This window comes from Thalia democratica, chromosome 9 (genome assembly GCF_965202585.1).
Source record: "Thalia democratica chromosome 9, ktThaDemo2.hap1.1, whole genome shotgun sequence".
NCBI classification, from domain to species: domain Eukaryota; kingdom Metazoa; phylum Chordata; class Thaliacea; order Salpida; family Salpidae; genus Thalia; species Thalia democratica.
In genome coordinates this window covers 40213573-40230584 of record NC_139173.1, presented here as the reverse complement: position 1 = coordinate 40230584, position 17012 = coordinate 40213573, and positions in this window count along the sequence as shown.

Sequence of the window (17012 nt, the reverse complement as noted above, 5' to 3'; positions counted from 1 at the left end):
TAATGCGCTTCAACTTCTACAATAACTATTTATTTTTAATAAATAACATATCAAAAGACTCCTCAAGGTCTTTAGTTTTGTAAGTTTAGTTTTATTTTTATTATAAAGACTTTAAAAATCCTTTATTTTAGTCTAAACTTTGGCTATAATTAACAAGTACGTGCTTTGTAAAACAAATACACATGTGTTTAATGTGCTTCAACTTCTACAACAACTATTTATTTTCAATAAATAACAAAAGACCTCCTAATGGTCTATAGTTTAGTAAGTTTATTTTTGTTTAATTATATAAACTAAAGACCTCCTAATGGTCTATAGTTTAGTAAGTTTATTTTTGTTTAATTATATAGACTCTAAAAAAGTATTACTATAGACTAAACTTTGTCTAAAATTAACAAGTACGTGCTTTGTAAATCAAAAACACATGTGATTAATGCGCTTCAACTTCTACAATAACTATTTATTTTTAATAAATAACATGTCAAAAGACTCCTCAAGGTCTGTAGTTTTGTAAGTTTAGTTTTGTTTTTATTATAAAGACTTTTAAAAACTTTTATTTTAGTCTAAACTTTGGCTAAAATTAACAAGAACGTGCTTTATAAATCAAACACACATGTGTTTAATGCGCTTCAACTTCTACAATAACTATTTATTTTTAATAAATAAAATTTCAAAAGACTTCTCGAGGTCTAAAGTTTTGTAAGTTTAGTTTTGTTTTTATTATAAAGACTTTAAAAAACTTTTATTTTAGTCTAAACTTTGGCTAAAATAAACAAGTACGTGCTTTGTAAAACAAATACACATGTGTTTAATGCGCTTCAACTTCTACAACAACTATTTATGTTTAATAAATAACATATAAAAAGACTCCTAATGGTCTATAGTTTAGTAAGTTTAGTTTCGTTTAATTATAAAGACTTTAAAAAAGTTTTACTATAGTCTAAACTTTGGCTAAAATTAACAAGTACGTGCTTTGTAAAACAAACACACATGTGTTTAATGCGCTTCAACTTCTACAATAACTATTTATCTTTAATAAATAACATATCAAAAGACTCCTAAATGTCTTTAGTTTTGTAATTTTAGTTTTGTTTTTATCATAAAGACTATAAAAAACTTTTATTTTAGTCTAAACTTTGGCTAAAATTAACAAGAACGTGCTTTGCAAAACAAACACACATATGTTTAATGCGCTTCAACTTCTACAACAACTATTTATATTTAATAAATAACATATAAAAAAACTTCTAATGGTCTATAGTTTAGTAAATTTAGTTTTGTTGAATTATAACGACTTTAAAAAAGTTTTACCATAGTCTAAACTTTGGCTAAAATTAACAAGTACGTGCTTTGTAAATCAAACACACATGTGTTTAATGCGCTTCAACTTCTACAATAACTATTTATTTTTAATAAATAACATGTTAAAAGACTCCTCAAGGTCTTTAGTTTTGTAAGTTTAGTTTAGTTTTTATTATAAAGACTTTAAAAAACTTTTATTTTTGTCTAAACTTTGGCTAAAATTAACAAGAACGTGCTTTATAAATCAAACACACATGTGTTTAATGCGCTTCAACTTCTACAATAACTATTTATTTTTAATAAATAACATATCAAAAGACTTCTCAAGGTCTGTAAATTTGTAAGTTTAGTTTTGTTTTTATTATAAAGTCTTTAAAAAACTTTTATTTTAGTCAAAACTTTCGCTAAAATTAACAAGTACGTGCTTTGTAAATCAAACACACATGTATTTAATGCGCTCGAAGTTCTACAATAACTATTTATCTCTAATAAATAACATATCAAAAGACTCCTAAATGTCTTTAGTTTTGTAAGTTTAGTTTTGTTTTTATCATAAAGACTTTAAAAAAGTTTTATTATAGTCTAAACCTGGCTAAAATTAACAAGAACGTGCTTTGTAAATCAAACACACATGTGTTTAATGCGCTTCAACTTCTACAATAACTATTTATTTTTAATAAATAACATTTCAAAAGACTTCTCAAGGTCTGTAGTTTAGTAAGTTTAGTTTTGTTTTTATTATAAAGACTTTAAAACCTTTTATTTTAGTCTAAACTTTGGCTAAAATAAACAAGTACGTGCTTTGTAAAACAAATACACATGTGTTTAATGCGCTTCAACTTCTACAACAATTATTTATATTTAATAAATAACATATAAAAAGACTCCTAATGGTCTGTAGTTTAGTAAGTTTAGTTTCGTTTAATTATAAAGACTTTAAAAAAGTATTACTATAGTCTAAACTTTGGCTAAAATTAACAAGTACGTGCTTTGTAAAACAAACACACATGTGTTTAATGCGCTTCAACTTCTACAATAACTATTTATCTTTAATAAATAACATAACAAAAGACTCCTAAATGTCTTTAGTTTTGTAAGTTTAGTTTTGTTTTTATCATAAAGACTATAAAAAACTTTTATTTTAGTCTAAACTTTGGCTAAAATTAACAAGAACGGGCTTTGTAAATCAAACACACATGTGTTTAATGCGCTTCAACTTCTACAATAACTATTTATCTTTAGTAAATAACATATCAAAAGACTCCTAAATGTCTTAAGTTTTGTAAGTTTAGTTTTGTTTTAATTATAAAGACTTTAAAATACTTTTATTTTAGTCTAAACTTTGGCTAAAATTAACAAGTACGTCCTTCGTGAAACAAACACACATGTGTTTAATGCGCTTCAACTTCTACAATAACTATTTATTTTTAATAAATAACATATAAAAAGACTTCTAATGGTCTGTAGTTTTGTAAGTTTAGTTTTGGTATAATTATAGAGACTTTAAAAAACTTTTATTATAGTCTAAACTTTGGCTAAAATTAACAAGTACGTGCTTTGCAAATCAAACACACATGTGTTTAATGCGCTCCAACTAGTAGATTAACTATTTATTTTTAATAAATAATATATCAAAAGACTCCTTAAGGTCTGTAGTTTTGTAAGTTTAGTTTTGTTTTTATCATAAAAACTTTAAAAAACTTTTATTTTAGTCTAAACTTTGGCTAAAATTAACAAGTACGTGCTTTGTAAAGCAAATACACATGTGTTTAATGCGCTTCAACTTCTACAACAACTATTTATTTTCAATAAATAACATATCAAAGAACTCCTAATGGTCTGTAGTTTAGTAAGTTTAGTTTTGTTTAAGTATAAAGACTTTAAAAAAGTTTTATTATAGTCTAAACTTTGGCTAAAGTTAACAAGTACCTGCTTTGTAAATCAAACACACATGTGTTTAATGCGCTTCAACTTCTACAATAACTATTTATCTTTAATAAATAACATATCTAAAGACTCCTAAATGTCTTTAGCTTGTAAGTTTTTTTTTTTTTTATCATAAAGACTATAAAAAACTTTTATTATAGTCTAAACTTAGGCTAAAATTAACATGTACGTGCTTTGTAAATCAATAACACATGTGTTTAATGCCCTTCAACTTCTACAATAACTATTTATCTTTAATAAATAACATCTAAAAAGACTCCTAAATGTCTTTAGTTTTGTAAGTTTAGTTTTGTTTTTATCTTAAAGACTTTAAAAAACTCTTATTTTAGTCTAAACTTTGGCTAAAATTAACAAGTACGTGCTTTGTAAAACAAACACACATGTGTTTAATGTGCTTCAACTTCTACAATAACTATTTATTTTTAATAATTAACATATCAAAAGACTCCTAATGGTCTGTAGTTTTGTAAGTTTAGTTTTGTTTTTGTCATAAGGACTTTAAAAAACTTTTATTATAGTCTAAACTTTGGCTAAAATTAACAAGTACGTGCTTTGAAAAACAAGCACACATGTGTTTAATGCGCTTCAATTTCTACAATAACTATTTATTTCTAATAAATAACATATCAAAAGACTCCTAAATGTCTTTAATTTTGTAAGTTTAGTTGTGTTTTTATCATAAAGACTATATAAAACTTTTGGCTAAAATTAACAAGTACATGCTTCGTAAAACAAATACACCTGTGTTCAATGCGCTTCAATTTCTACAATAACTATTTATTTTTAATAAATAACATATCAAAAGACTCCTAATGGTCTGTAGTTTTGTGAGTTTAGTTTTGTTTTTGTCATAAGGACTTTAAAAAACTTTTATTATAGTCTAAACTTTGGCTAAAATTAACAAGTACGTGCTTTGTAAAACAAATACACATGTGTTTAATGCGATTCAACTTCTACAATAACTATTTATTTTTAATAAGTAACATATCAAAAGACTCCTAAATGTCTTTAGTTTTGTAAGTTTAGTTTTGTTTTTATTATAAAGACTTTAAAAAACTTTTATTTTAGTCTAAACTTTGGCTAAAATTAACAAGAACGGGCTTCGTGAAACAAACACACATGTTTTTATGCGCTTCAACTTCTACAAAAACTATTTATATTTAATAAATAACATATAAAAAGACTCCTAATGGTCTGTAGTTTTGTAAGTTTAGTTTTGGTATAATTATAAAGACTTTAAAAAACTTTTATTATAGTCTAAACTTTGGCTAAAATTAACAAGTACATGCTTTGTAAATCAAACACACATGTGTTTAATGCGATTCAACTTCTACAATAACTATTTATTTTCAATAAATAACATATCAAAAGACTCCTAAATGTCTTTAGTTTTGTAAGTTTAGTTTTGTTTTTATCATAAAGACTATAAAAAACTTTTATTATAGTCTAAACTTTGGCTAAAATTAACAAGTACGTGCTTTGTAAAACAAACACACATGTGTTTAATGCGCTTCAACTTCTACAATAACTATTTATTTTTAATAAATAACATATCAAAAGACTACTCAAGGTCTTTAGTTTTGTAAGATTAGTTTTATTTTTATTATAAAGACTTTAAAATCTTTTATTTTAGTCTAAACTTTGGCTAAAATTAACAAGTACATGCTTTGTAAAACAAATACACATGTGTTTAATGCGCTTCAACTTCTTCAACAACTATTTATTTTCAATAAATAACATATCAAAGAACTCCTAATGGTCTGTAGTTTAGTAAGTTTAGTTTTGTTTAAGTATAAAGACTTTAAAAAAGTTTTATTATAGTCTAAACTTTGGCTAAAGTTAACAAGTACCTGCTTTGTAAATCAAACACACATGTGTTTAATGCGCTTCAACTTCTACAATAACTATTTATCTTTAATAAATAACATATCTAAAGACTCCTAAATGTCTTTAGTTTTGTAAGTTTTTTTTTTTTTATCATAAAGACTATAAAAAACTTTTATTATAGTCTAAACTTAGGCTAAAATTAACATGTACGTGCTTTGTAAATCAATAACACATGTGTTTAATGCCCTTCAACTTCTACAATAACTATTTATCTTTAATAAATAACATCTAAAAAGACTCCTAAATGTCTTTAGTTTTGTAAGTTTAGTTTTGTTTTTATCTTAAAGACTTTAAAAAACTCTTATTTTAGTCTAAACTTTGGCTAAAATTAACAAGTACGTGCTTTGTAAAACAAACACACATGTGTTTAATGTGCTTCAACTTCTACAATAACTATTTATTTTTAATAATTAACATATCAAAAGACTCCTAATGGTCTGTAGTTTTGTAAGTTTAGTTTTGTTTTTGTCATAAGGACTTTAAAAAACTTTTATTATAGTCTAAACTTTGGCTAAAATTAACAAGTACGTGCTTTGAAAAACAAGCACACATGTGTTTAATGCGCTTCAATTTCTACAATAACTATTTATTTCTAATAAATAACATATCAAAAGACTCCTAAATGTCTTTAATTTTGTAAGTTTAGTTGTGTTTTTATCATAAAGACTATATAAAACTTTTATTATAGTCTAAACTTTGGCTAAAATTAACAAGTACATGCTTCGTAAAACAAATACACCTGTGTTCAATGCGCTTCAATTTCTACAATAACTATTTATTTTTAATAAATAACATATCAAAAGACTCCTAATGGTCTGTAGTTTTGTGAGTTTAGTTTTGTTTTTGTCATAAGGACTTTAAAAAACTTTTATTATAGTCTAAACTTTGGCTAAAATTAACAAGTACGTGCTTTGTAAAACAAATACACATGTGTTTAATGCGATTCAACTTCTACAATAACTATTTATTTTTAATAAGTAACATATCAAAAGACTCCTAAATGTCTTTAGTTTTGTAAGTTTAGTTTTGTTTTTATTATAAAGACTTTAAAAAACTTTTATTTTAGTCTAAACTTTGGCTAAAATTAACAAGAACGGGCTTCGTGAAACAAACACACATGTTTTTATGCGCTTCAACTTCTACAAAAACTATTTATATTTAATAAATAACATATAAAAAGACTCCTAATGGTCTGTAGTTTTGTAAGTTTAGTTTTGGTATAATTATAAAGACTTTAAAAAACTTTTATTATAGTCTAAACTTTGGCTAAAATTAACAAGTACATGCTTTGTAAATCAAACACACATGTGTTTAATGCGATTCAACTTCTACAATAACTATTTATTTTCAATAAATAACATATCAAAAGACTCCTAAATGTCTTTAGTTTTGTAAGTTTAGTTTTGTTTTTATCATAAAGACTATAAAAAACTTTTATTATAGTCTAAACTTTGGCTAAAATTAACAAGTACGTGCTTTGTAAAACAAACACACATGTGTTTAATGCGCTTCAACTTCTACAATAACTATTTATTTTTAATAAATAACATATCAAAAGACTACTCAAGGTCTTTAGTTTTGTAAGATTAGTTTTATTTTTATTATAAAGACTTTAAAATCTTTTATTTTAGTCTAAACTTTGGCTAAAATTAACAAGTACATGCTTTGTAAAACAAATACACATGTGTTTAATGCGCTTCAACTTCTTCAACAACTATTTATTTTCAATAAATAACATATCAAAGAACTCCTAATGGTCTGTAGTTTAGTAAGTTTAGTTTTGTTTAATTATAAAGACTTTAAAAAAGTTTTACTATAGTCTAAACTTTGGCTAAAATTAACAAGTACGTGCTTTGTAAATCAAACACACATGTGTTTAATGCGCTTCAACTTCTACAACAACTATTTATATTTAATAAATAACATATAAAAGACTTCTAATGGTCTGTAGTTTAGTAAGTTTAGTTTTGTTGAATTATAAAGACTTTAAAAAAGTTTTACTATAGTCTAAACTTTGGCTATAATTAACAAGTACGTGCTTTGTAAATCCAACACACATCTGTTTAATGCGCTTCAACTTCTACAATAACTATTTATTTCTAATAAATAACATGTCAAAAAAATCCTCAAGGTCTTTAGTTTTGTAAGTTTAGTTTTGTTAATATTATAAAGATTATAAAAACTTTTATTTTAGTCTGAACTTTGGCTAAAATTGACAAGAACGGGCTTTGTAAAACAAACACACATGTGTTTAATGCGCTTCAACTTCTACAATAAATATTTATTTTTAATAAATAACATATCAAAGCACTAGTATTGGTCTGTAGTTATGTAAGTTTAGTTTTGTTTTTATTATAAAGACTTTAAAAAACTCTTATTTTATTCTAAACTTTGGCTAAAATTAACAAGTACGTGCTTTGTAAAACAAACACACATGTGTTTAATGCGCTTCAACTTCTACAATAACTATTTATTTTTAATAAATAACATATCAAAAGACTCTTAATGGTCTGTAGTTTTGAGAGTTTAGTTTTGTTTTTGTCATAAGGACTTTAAAAAACTTTTATTTTAGTCTAAACTTTGACTAAAATTAACAAGAACGGGCTTTGTGTAACAAACACACATGTTATTAATGCGATTCAACTTCTACAATAACTATTTATCTTTAATAAATAACATATGAAAATGTTCCTAAAGGTCTTAAATTTTGTAAGTTTAGTTTTGTTTTTATTATAAAGACTTTAAATGATTTCTATTATAATCTAAACTTTGGCTAAAATTAACAAGAACGGGCTTTGTAAAACAAACACACATGTGTTTAATGCGCTTCAACTTCTACAACACTATTTATCTTTTATTAATAACATATCAAAAGACTCCTAAATGTCTTTAGTTTTGTAAGTTTAGTTTTGTTTTTATCATAAAGACTATAAAAAACTTTTATTTTAATCTAAACTTTGGCTAAAATTAACAAGTACGTGCTTTGTAAAACAAATACACATGTGTTTAATGCGCTTCAACTTCTCCAACAACTATTTATTTTCAATAAATAACATATCAAAGAACTCCTAATGGTCTGTAGTTTAGTAAGTTTAGTTTTGTTTAATTATAAAGACTTAAAAAAAGTTTTATTGTAGTCTAAACTTTGGCTAAAATTAACAAGTACGTGCTTTGTAAATCAATCACACATGTGTTTAATGCGCTTCAACTTCTACAATAACTATTTATTTTTAATAAATAATATATCAAAAGACTCCTCAAGGTCTGTAGGTTTGTAAGTTTAGTTTTGTTTTTATTATAAAGACTTTAAAAAACTTTTATTTTAGTCTAAACTTTGGCTAAAATTAACAAGTACGTGCTTTGTAAAACAAATACACATGTGTTTAATGCGCTTCAACTTCTACAAAAACTATTTATTATCAATAAATAACATATCAAAGAACTCCTAATGGTCTGTAGTTTAGTAAATTTAGTTTTGTTAAATTATAAAGACTTTAAAAAAGTTTTATTATAGTCTAAACTTTGGCTAAAATTAACAAAAACGTGCTTTGTAAATCAAACACACATGTGTTTAATGCGCTTCAACTTCGACAATAACTAATTATTTTTAATAAATAACATGTCAAAAGACTCCTCAAGGTCTGTAGTTATGTAAGTTTAGTTTTGTTTAATTATAAAGACTTTAAAAAAGTTTTATTATAGTCTAAACTTTGGCTAAAATTAACAAAAACGTGCTTTGTAAATCAAACACACATGTGTTTAATGCGCTTCAACTTCGACAATAACTAATTATTTTTAATAAATAACATGTCAAAAGACTCCTCAAGGTCTTTAGTTTTGTAAGTTTAGTTTTGTTATTATCATAAAGACTATAAAAAACTTTTATTTTAGTCTAAACTTTGGCTAAAATTAACAAGAACGGGCTTTGTAATACAAACACACATGTGATTAATGCGCTCCAACTTCTACAATAACTATTTATCTTTAATAAATAACATATCAAAAGACTCCTAAAAGTCTTTAGTTTTGTAAGTTTAGTTTTTTTTTATCATAAAGACTTTAAAAAACTTTTATTTTAGTCTAAACTTTGGATAAAATTAACAAGAACGGGCTTTGTAAAACAAACACACATGTGTTTAATGCGCTTCAACTTCTACAATAACTATTTATCTTTAATAAATAATATATCAAAAAACTCCTAAATGTCTTAAGTTTTGTAAGTTTAGTTTTGTTTTTATCATAAAGACTATAAAAAACTTTTATTTTAGTCTAAACTTTGGCTAAAATTAACAAGTACGTTCTTTTTAAAACAAATACACATGTGTTTAATGCGCTTCAACTTCTACAACAATTATTTATTTTCAATAAACAACATATCAAAGAACTCCTAATGGTCTTTAGTTTAGTAAGTTTAGTTTTGTTTAATTATAAAGACTTTAAAAAAGTTTTATTATAATCTAAACTTTGGCTAAAATTAACAAGTACGTGCTTTGCAAATTAAACACACATGTGTTTAATGCGCTTCAACTTCTACAATAACTATTTATTTTTAATAAATAACATGCCAAAAAACTCCTCAAGGTCTTTAGTTTCGTAAGTTTAGTTTGGTTTTTATCGTAAAGACTATAAAAATCTTTTATTTTAGTCTAAACTTTGGCTAAAATTAACAAGAACGTGCTTTGTAAATCAAACACACATGTGTTTAATGCGCTTTAACTTCTACAATTACTATTTATCTTTAATAAATAACATATCAAAAGACTCCTAAATGTCTTTAGTTTTGTAAGTTTAGTTTTGTTTTCATTATAAAGACTTTAAAAAACTTTTATTTTAGTCTAAACTTTAGCTAAAATTATTAAGAACGGGCTTTGTAAAACAAACACACATGTGTTTAATGCGCTTCAACTTCTACAATAACTATTTATTTTTAATAAATAACATGTCAAAAGACTCCTCAAGTTCTGTAGTTTAGTAAGTTTAGTTTTGTTTAATTATAAAGACTTTAAAAAAGTTTTATTATAGTCTAAACTTTGGCTAAAATTAACAAAAACGTGCTTTGTAAATCAAACACACATGTGTTTAATGCGCTTCAACTTCGACAATAACTAATTATTTTTAATAAATAACATGTCAAAAGACTCCTCAAGGTCTGTAGTTATGTAAGTTTAGTTTTGTTTAATTATAAAGACTTTAAAAAACTTTTATTTTAGTCTAAACTTTGGCTAAAATTAACAAGTACGTGCTTTGTAAAACAAACACACATGTGTTTAATGCGCCTCAACTTCTACAATAACTATTTATTTTTAATAAATAACATATCAAAAGACTCCTCAAGGTCTTTAGTTTTGAAAGTTTAGTTTTATTTTTATTATAAAGACTTTAAAAATCTTTTATTTTAGTCTAAACTTTGGCTAAAATTAACAAGTACGTGCTTTGTAAAACAAATACACATGTGTTTAATGTGCTTCAACTTCTACAACAACTATTTATTTTCAATAAATAACATATCAAAGACCTCCTAATGGTCTATAGTTTAGTAAGTTTATTTTTGTTTAATTATATAGACTCTAAAAAAGTATTACTATAGTCTAAACTTTGGCTAAAATTAACAAGTACGTGCTTTGTAAATCAAAAACACATGTGTTTAATGCGCTTCAACTTCTACAATAACTATTTATTTTTAATAAATAACATGTCTAAAGACTCCTCAAGGTCTGTAGTTATGTAAGTTTAGTTTTGTTTTTATTATAAAGACTTTTAAAATCTTTTATTTTAGTCTAAATTTTGGCTAATTTAACAAGTACGTGCTTTGCAAAACAAACACACATGTGTTTAATGCGCTTCAACTTCTACAACAACTATTTATATTTAATAAATAACATATAAAAAGACTTCTAATGGTCTGTAGTTCAGTAAATTTAGTTTTGTTGAATTATAAAGACTTTAAAAAAGTTTTACTATAGTCTAAACTTTGGCTAAAATTAACAAGTACGTGCTTTGTAAATCAAACACACATGTGTTTAATGCGCTTCAACTTCTACAAAAACTATTTATATTTAATAAATAACATATAAAAAGACTTCTAATGGTCTGTAGTTTAGTAAGTTTAATTTTGTTGAATTAAAAAGACTTTAAAAAAGTTTTACTATAGTCTAAACTTTGGCTAAAATTAACAAGTACGTGCTTTGTAAATCAAACACACATGTATTTAATGCGCTTCAACTTCTACAAAAACTATTTATATTTAATAAATAACATATAAAAAGACTTCTAATGGTCTGTAGTTTAGTAAGTTTAATTTTGTTGAATTAAAAAGACTTTAAAAAAGTTTTACTATAGTCTAAACTTTGGCTAAAATTAACAAGTACGTGCTTTGTAAATCAAACACACATGTGTTTAATGCGCTTCAACTTCTACAATAACTATTTATTTTTAATAAATAACACGTCAAAAGACTCCTCAAGGTCTTTAGTTTTGTAAGTTTAGTTTAGTTTTTATTACAAAGACTTTGAAAAACTTTTATTTTAGTCTAAACTTTGGCTAAAATTGACAAGAACGTGCTTTATAAATCAAACACACATGTGTTTAATGCGCTTCAACTTCTACAATAACTATTTATTTTTAATAAATAACGTATCAAAAGACTTCTCAAGGTCTGTAAATTTGTAAGTTTAGTTTTGTTTTTATTATAAAGACTTTAAAAAACTTTTATTTTAGTCAAAACTTTGGCTAAAATTAACAAGTACGTGCTTTGTAAATCAAACACACATGTATTTGATGCGCTCGAAGTTCTACAATAACTATTTATCTCTAATAAATAACATATCAAAAGACTCCTAAATGTCTTTAGTTTTGTAAGTTTAGTTTTGTTTTTATCATAAAGACTATAAAACACTTTTACTATAGTCTAAACTTTGGCTAAAATTAACAAGTACGTGCTTTGTAAATCAAACACACATGTGTTTAATGCGCTTCAACTTCTACAATAACTATTTATTTTTAATAAATAACATATAAAAAGACTCCTAATGGTCTGTAGTTTAGTAAGTTTAGTTTCGTTTAATTATAAAGACTTTAAAAAAGTTTTACTATAGTCTAAACTTTGGCTAAAATTAACAAGTACGTGCTTTGTAAAACAAACACACATGTGTTTAATGCGCTTCAACTTCTACAATAACTATTTATCTTTAATAAATAACATATCAAAAGACTCCTAAATGTCTTTAGTTTTGTAAGTTTAGTTTTGTTTTTATCATAAAGACTATAAAAAACTTTTATTTTAGTCTAAACTTTGGCTAAAATTAACAAGAACGGGCTTTGTAAATCAAACACACATGTGTTTAATGCGCTTCAACTTCTACAATAACTATTTATCTTTAATAAATAACATATCAAAAGACTCCTAAATGTCTTTAGTTTTGTAAGTTTAGTTTTGTTTTTATTATAAAGACTTTAAAATACTTTTATTTTAGTCTAAACTTTGGCTAAAATTAACAAGTACGTCCTTCGTGAAACAAACACACATGTGTTTAATGCGCTTCAACTTCTACAATAACTATTTATTTTTAATAAATAACATATAAAAAGACTTCTAATGGTCTGTAGTTTTGTAAGTTTAGTTTTGGTATAATTATAGAGACTTTAAAAAACTTTTATTATTGTCTAAACTTTGGCTAAAATTAACAAGTACGTGCTTTGTAAATCAAACACACATGTGTTTAATGCGCTCCAACTAGTAGATTAACTATTTATTTTTAATAAATAATATATCAAAAGACTCCTTAAGGTCTGTAGTTTTGTAAGTTTAGTTTTGTTTTTATCATAAAAACTTTAAAAAACTTTTATTTTAGTCTAAACTTTGGCTAAAATTAACAAGTACGTGCTTTGTAAAGCAAATACACATGTGTTTAATGCGCTTATACTTCTACAACAACTATTTATTTTCAATAAATAACATATCAAAGAACTCCTATTGGTCTGTAGTTTAGTAAGTTTAGTTTTGTTTAAGTATAAAGACTTTAAAAAAGTTTTATTATAGTCTAAACTTTGGCTAAAGTTAACAAGTACCTGCTTTGTAAATCAAACACACATGTGTTTAATGCGCTTCAACTTCTACAATAACTATTTATCTTTAATAAATAACATATCTAAAGACTCCTAAATGTCTTTAGTTTTGTAAGTTTTTTTTTTTTTTATCATAAAGACTATAAAAAACTTTTATTATAGTCTAAACTTTAGCTAAAATTAACAAGTACGTGCTTTGTAAATCAAACATACATGTGTTTAATGCGCTTCAACTTCTACAATAACTATTTATTTCTAATAAATAACATGTCAAAAAAATCCTCAAGGTCTTTAGTTTTGTAAGTTTAGTTTTGTTAATATTATAAAGATTATAAAAACTTTTATTTTAGTCTGAACTTTGGCTAAAATTGACAAGAACGGGCTTTGTAAAACAAACACACATGTGTTTAATGCGCTTCAACTTCTACAATAAATATTTATTTTTAATAAATAACATATCAAAGCACTAGTATTGGTCTGTAGTTTTGTAAGTTTAGTTTTGTTTTTATTATAAAGACTTTAAAAAACTCTTATTTTATTCTAAACTTTGGCTAAAATTAACAAGTACGTGCTTTGTAAAACAAACACACATGTGTTTAATGCGCTTCAACTTCTACAATAACTATTTATTTTTAATAAATAACATATCAAAAGACTCTTAATGGTCTGTAGTTTTGAGAGTTTAGTTTTGTTTTTGTCATAAGAACTTTAAAAAACTTTTATTTTAGTCTAAACTTTGACTAAAATTAACAAGAACGGGCTTTGTGTAACAAACACACATGTTATTAATGCGATTCAACTTCTACAATAACTATTTATCTTTAATAAATAACATATGAAAATGTTCCTAATGGTCTTAAATTTTGTAAGTTTAGTTTTGTTTTTATTATAAAGACTTTAAATGATTTCTATTATAATCTAAACTTTGGCTAAAATTAACAAGAACGGGCTTTGTAAAACAAACACACATGTGTTTAATGCGCTTCAACTTCTACAACACTATTTATCTTTTATTAATAACATATCAAAAGACTCCTAAATGTCTTTAGTTTTGTAAGTTTAGTTTTGTTTTTATCATAAAGACTATAAAAAACTTTTATTTTAATCTAAACTTTGGCTAAAATTAACAAGTACGTGCTTTGTAAAACAAATACACATGTGTTTAATGCGCTTCAACTTCTCCAACAACTATTTATTTTCAATAAATAACATATCAAAGAACTCCTAATGGTCTGTAGTTTAGTAAGTTTAGTTTTGTTTAATTATAAAGACTTAAAAAAAGTTTTATTGTAGTCTAAACTTTGGCTAAAATTAACAAGTACGTGCTTTGTAAATCAATCACACATGTGTTTAATGCGCTTCAACTTCTACAATAACTATTTATTTTTAATAAATAATATATCAAAAGACTCCTCAAGGTCTGTAGTTTTGTAAGTTTAGTTTTGTTTTTATTATAAAGACTTAAAAAAACTTTTATTATAGTCTAAACTTTGGCTAAAATTAACAAAAACGTGCTTTGTAAATCAAACACACATGTGTTTAATGCGCTTCAACTTCGACAATAACTAATTATTTTTAATAAATAACATGTCAAAAGACTCCTCAAGGTCTGTAGTTATGTAAGTTTAGTTTTGTTTAATTATAAAGACTTTAAAAAAGTTTTATTATAGTCTAAACTTTGGCTAAAATTAACAAAAACGTGCTTTGTAAATCAAACACACATGTGTTTAATGCGCTTCAACTTCGACAATAACTAATTATTTTTAATAAATAACATGTCAAAAGACTCCTCAAGGTCTTTAGTTTTGTAAGTTTAGTTTTGTTATTATCATAAAGACTATAAAAAACTTTTATTTTAGTCTAAACTTTGGCTAAAATTAACAAGAACGGGCTTTGTAATACAAACATACATGTGATTAATGCGCTCCAACTTCTACAATAACTATTTATCTTTAATAAATAACATATCAAAAGACTCCTAAAAGTCTTTAGTTTTGTAAGTTTAGTTTTTTTTTATCATAAAGACTTTAAAAAACTTTTATTTTAGTCTAAACTTTGGATAAAATTAACAAGAACGGGCTTTGTAAAACAAACACACATGTGTTTAATGCGCTTCAACTTCTACAATAACTATTTATCTTTAATAAATAATATATCAAAAAACTCCTAAATGTCTTAAGTTTTGTAAGTTTAGTTTTGTTTTTATCATAAAGACTATAAAAAACTTTTATTTTAGTCTAAACTTTGGCTAAAATTAACAAGTACGTTCTTTTTAAAACAAATACACATGTGTTTAATGCGCTTCAACTTCTACAACAACTATTTATTTTCAATAAATAACATATCAAAGAACTCCTAATGGTCTTTAGTTTAGTAAGTTTAGTTTTGTTTAATTATAAAGACTTTAGAAAAGTTTTATTATAATCTAAACTTTGGCTAAAATTAACAAGTACGTGCTTTGCAAATTAAACACACATGTGTTTAATGCGCTTCAACTTCTACAATAACTATTTATTTTTAATAAATAACATGACAAAAAACTCCTCAAGGTCTTTAGTTTCGTAAGTTTAGTTTGGTTTTTATCGTAAAGACTATAAAAATCTTTTATTTTAGTCTAAACTTTGGCTAAAATTAACAAGAACGTGCTTTGTAAATCAAACACACATGTGTTTAATGCGCTTTAACTTCTACAATTACTATTTATCTTTAATAAATAACATATCAAAAGACTCCTAAATGTCTTTAGTTTTGTAAGTTTAGTTTTGTTTTCATTATAAAGACTTTAAAAAACTTTTATTTTAGTCTAAACTTTAGCTAAAATTATTAAGAACGGGCTTTGTAAAACAAACACACATGTGTTTAATGCGCTTCAACTTCTACAATAACTATTTATTTTTAATAAATAACATGTCAAAAGACTCCTCAAGTTCTGTAGTTTAGTAAGTTTAGTTTTGTTTAATTATAAAGACTTTAAAAAAGTTTTATTATAGTCTAAACTTTGGCTAAAATTAACAAAAACGTGCTTTGTAAATCAAACACACATGTGTTTAATGCGCTTCAACTTCGACAATAACTAATTATTTTTAATAAATAACATGTCAAAAGACTCCTCAAGGTCTGTAGTTATGTAAGTTTAGTTTTGTTTAATTATAAAGACTTTAAAAAACTTTTATTTTAGTCTAAACTTTGGCTAAAATTAACAAGTACGTGCTTTGTAAAACAAACACACATGTGTTTAATGCGCCTCAACTTCTACAATAACTATTTATTTTTAATAAATAACATATCAAAAGACTCCTCAAGGTCTTTAGTTTTGAAAGTTTAGTTTTATTTTTATTATAAAGACTTTAAAAATCTTTTATTTTAGTCTAAACTTTGGCTAAAATTAACAAGTACGTGCTTTGTAAAACAATTACACATGTGTTTAATGTGCTTCAACTTCTACAACAACTATTTATTTTCAATAAATAACATATCAAAGACCTCCTAATGGTCTATAGTTTAGTAAGTTTATTTTTGTTTAATTATATAGACTCTAAAAAAGTATTACTATAGTCTAAACTTTGGCTAAAATTAACAAGTACGTGCTTTGTAAATCAAAAACACATGTGTTTAATGCGCTTCAACTTCTACAATAACTATTTATTTTTAATAAATAACATGTCTAAAGACTCCTCAAGGTCTGTAGTTATGTAAGTTTAGTTTTGTTTTTATTATAAAGACTTTTAAAATCTTTTATTTTAGTCTAAATTTTGGCTAATTTAACAAGTACGTGCTTTGCAAAACAAACACACATGTGTTTAATGCGCTTC